Source organism: Megascapheus bottae, chromosome 28 (genome assembly GCF_031878675.1).
Source record: "Megascapheus bottae isolate mThoBot1 chromosome 28, mThoBot2.hap1, whole genome shotgun sequence".
NCBI lineage: Eukaryota > Metazoa > Chordata > Mammalia > Rodentia > Geomyidae > Megascapheus > Megascapheus bottae.
Genome location: NC_143536.1, coordinates 14,166,995 through 14,170,475, shown reverse-complemented (window position 1 = coordinate 14,170,475; position 3,481 = coordinate 14,166,995). Strand labels below are relative to the sequence as shown.

The following is a 3,481-nucleotide window of genomic DNA, read 5'->3' as shown; positions in this document are numbered from 1 at the left end:
CTGCCTTTAATAGAGTCAACATGAGAGATGTGGGAGAGAATGGTAATGGGGGAGGTTACTAGGGTGACTGGATATCAATAAAGTACAGGTGTTTGTCCTAACCCAGTTGTGTATTAGAAAAAAAGAACTGAATTAAAATACACAGTGAGGAAATACAGGTTATCATAAAATACACGAACATATTTGCATCAGTAAAAAGAGAACAAGCAAACTGGGCTTGTGGCTCACGCCTGTAATCCTAGCTACACAAAAGGCTGAGATCTGAGGATCATGGTTCAAAGACAGCCAGGGCACAGAAGTTCATGAAACTCGTATTTTAATTAACCACAAGAAAACTGTAAGTGGTGCTGTGGCTTATAAGGTGGTAGAGTACTAGCCTTGAGCTGAAGAGCTCAGAGACAGCACTCAGGCCCAGAGTTCAAGCCTCACAACTGAATGAGAGAGAGGGAGAGAAGAAAGGGAGGGAGGGAGGGAGGGAGAGAGGGAGGGAAGGAGAGAGAGAAATGGGCATTTAAAATTTTTATTCTGTTTTTTAAAAAAATATTTTTCATAATTGTAATTGATAGAAGGGTTATATTATATTCACCAGATAGAGTGTGCATTACTTCACAAACATTGATACCCTTTCTCATGTCTTGGTCCCCATTTCCCTCCCACCACCCCCGCCCCTCATCTTGTTTTCCCCCCTTCCCTATCCGATTTCAAATAACCAAATACGCATATATACAATATATCAGATAAGAAGGTGAAATACTGTAAGAATATGAGATAACCAAGGGACAGCAAAAGAGATGAGAGGTAACATAGTGCATTAAGGACAACAATTACCCATTATATGGCTTTTAGAAGCAGGAATTTTTAAAGCAAGCTTAAAGAATTTAAAATCGGAATTATTTATACTGGGTGTAGGACTAGCAGGATGGCAACTCCAGGTTGAAGAATTTGTCTCTCTCTCCTCAAAGTTCACTTCAGGAATACACACAAAGGGGTTCCAAGTAGGGACACAGAGAGAATGGAATATTGGGTAGCTTGAGTATGTGGAGGGTCAGAACTTCATCAGCTTTGGGAAATGAACTTGAGCCCAGGTAATTCCTGACTTAGCTCTGGAAGCACCAAGGCTTGTGGACTGAACCCTAAGTGCAGTCTGTGGACACTGTTCCTAATCTTTGCCAGCAGAAAATCCCCCTGGGTCACTCATGAGCAGCTTTAGCAGCTATTGCTCTGATGGTGAACTGGACTTGGAGGAACAGAGTGTGATCCCCTCTCAGCTGGCCTGCTGAGGAGAGTGAGAGCTCCTGACCCAGAATGGAGAAACACCACTGCCCTGCCTACACTAAACACATGTCCACCCTCAGATGGGCTGGTTAGACGTGAATCGTTCCTGGGGCCGCTTTTTTCTGAGTATAAGAAGTATTTCCTCAATACCACCACAAATTCTGGCCTATAACTTGCAACTCAAAGCACAACAGTGGATGGTGTATCCCAGTGTGGACAGTTGTGTGCACATGGGTTTGGGTCCAATCTCCAGTGCCAAAGAGAGACAAAGGAAACCAAAGGCAAATCTCACAAAGGGGGTGAAATTGGTTGAAGACACCATAAGCATAGATACGATTATTAAACAGTGAAAATTCAGAACGTCAAATGCTTAATGAAAACGAAAAACTTAAAGGAAAACTGAGTAATCAGATAAGAGAGTTCTAAAAGAGTAGTTGCCAGATACAAAATAGGATACAAAAGAGTCAGAGAAAGGATGTGACTCACATCCTCCCCGTGCCTTGAATCATTGGAAGAGGGTTCTCCATACACCTCAGCTGTGACAGTGACAGCATCATCTGAGCAATGAAGAGAGGTAAAGTCCAAATGATTAATGTCCTCCTATTTCCCTGGAATCATGGAGATTTTTGCCTCACGTCTGAGCTCCTGGCTTCAGTCAGCTTCAGTCACTTCTTCCACCCGAAGGCTACAGAAGTGTGCAGGAAGCCCAAAGGAATATTTTCTATCTCCTTCCTGGTCAGTGATCAGTCACAACTGGACAAAGAGGCAGAATGGAAAGGGATGCTGTAAGAGCTAGAAAGGAAGAAGACTGGGATTAACTTCTCATTCACCTCCTGACGAGGTAAGAACAACTGTCTACATTCACCTAGCACCTGAGAGCCAAGCCTGTGCCAACAGACTCCTTCCATTGTGAATCTATCCCAAGACACATCAATCAGTGAACTCCAAGGCTGTGATATTTTCCAGATGCAGAATCAGGAAAAACAAAACGCATGGAGAATATCATTTTTAAATAGCAAAGAAAATAAGACTGCAAGATTCCATGCCTTTGATTATCCCAAATTTACTCCTATGTCACTAATTTCAAAGGTCATACATATTTCTTGTTCTTTGTATTCTCTACTCCTTTTGTCTGCAGAGCTGAAGCATGACCTGTACCTCCCAGGAATCTTTACCGTTGGGTCCCAGCTCCAGAGGATTTCTTAACCTGCAGAATCTTCCTCCTCATTTGTTGAATCCTATCATCTCATATTACAAGGAACAGTGTCAAGAAATTTATTGGATAGGGTACCTTACTTCTTTCTTTTTTAGGCTAGATTATACTATGTTCTCTGAAATATTTGAATATGGTTTGGTCTGAAAGTTCATATTCTGGAGGCTTGATGATTAGCGTGCCAAATGTTTAGAGATAATGAAACCTTTCAGAGGTAGTTTTCCACACAAAAAAAATCTAGATCAGTTGGGGGTCACCAACCTAAGAAGTGATTAATGTTGGTTTTTTTTCTTAGACCCTGATCACACTCTGGAGTATATGCATTCTAAAAGCAGCAAGCCTCTGAATCCCTGGTGATTTCTCTTCTACCAAGTTATCTGTCTCCTTGATATGTACAAATACATATTGCAAAGGAATTTACCTTCAGGCTCACAGCCCATAAAAAGAGACAAAAATTTTCTACTCTACTCACCATGCAGGGCAGCCAATTGCTTGTGACTTAGTCCATTCTCAGCGTCATTTCCACTACCTCCTTTATCCACCTGTAATGAGAGAAGGAACTGTGAAAATGAGGTAGTCTTGTGTTCTGTGCATCTATGCTTGGCATTAGTCATTTTTGCATTCTTTGACAATTGTACATGTTTAAGGATTAAAAATGTGTGTAAAGTTGATTGTGTTAAATCTTGTCATTACTGAGCAGGTTCCCTCCAGTCTCTCCTCAGTTTTTTTTTCATTCCAAGATAGGTATTTATAACCTGAGTCACAATTGCACTGTGAAATTTTTAATGTTGTCCACAATCAGATCTCAGCTGGAAAAATATGTCTATTTATAGTCCCTTTAGGAAAAATGGATGTCATTTATCAAACACATGTTTACATGACCATATTGGAATCTATTTGACAACAAAAAGTAAAGCAATACTTGAATTTCACACAAAGACACTGCTGTTTACTTCAGCTTTCAGATCCTCCTCATTTGTCCTGGCTTGAGGA

The 3,481-nt window shown here is 40.9% G+C and overlaps 1 long non-coding RNA gene across 1 annotated transcript; it reads left to right on the top strand.

Moving 5' to 3' along the window:
- The first annotated feature begins 498 nt into the window (after positions 1-498).
- LOC150045249 (uncharacterized) lies at positions 499-3,157 on the top strand. The gene is made up of 2 exons (XR_016532997.1): positions 499-2,562; positions 2,784-3,157. It is a non-coding gene; the product is annotated as an uncharacterized LOC150045249 (long non-coding RNA).
- Positions 3,158-3,481: the final 324 nt, after the last annotated feature.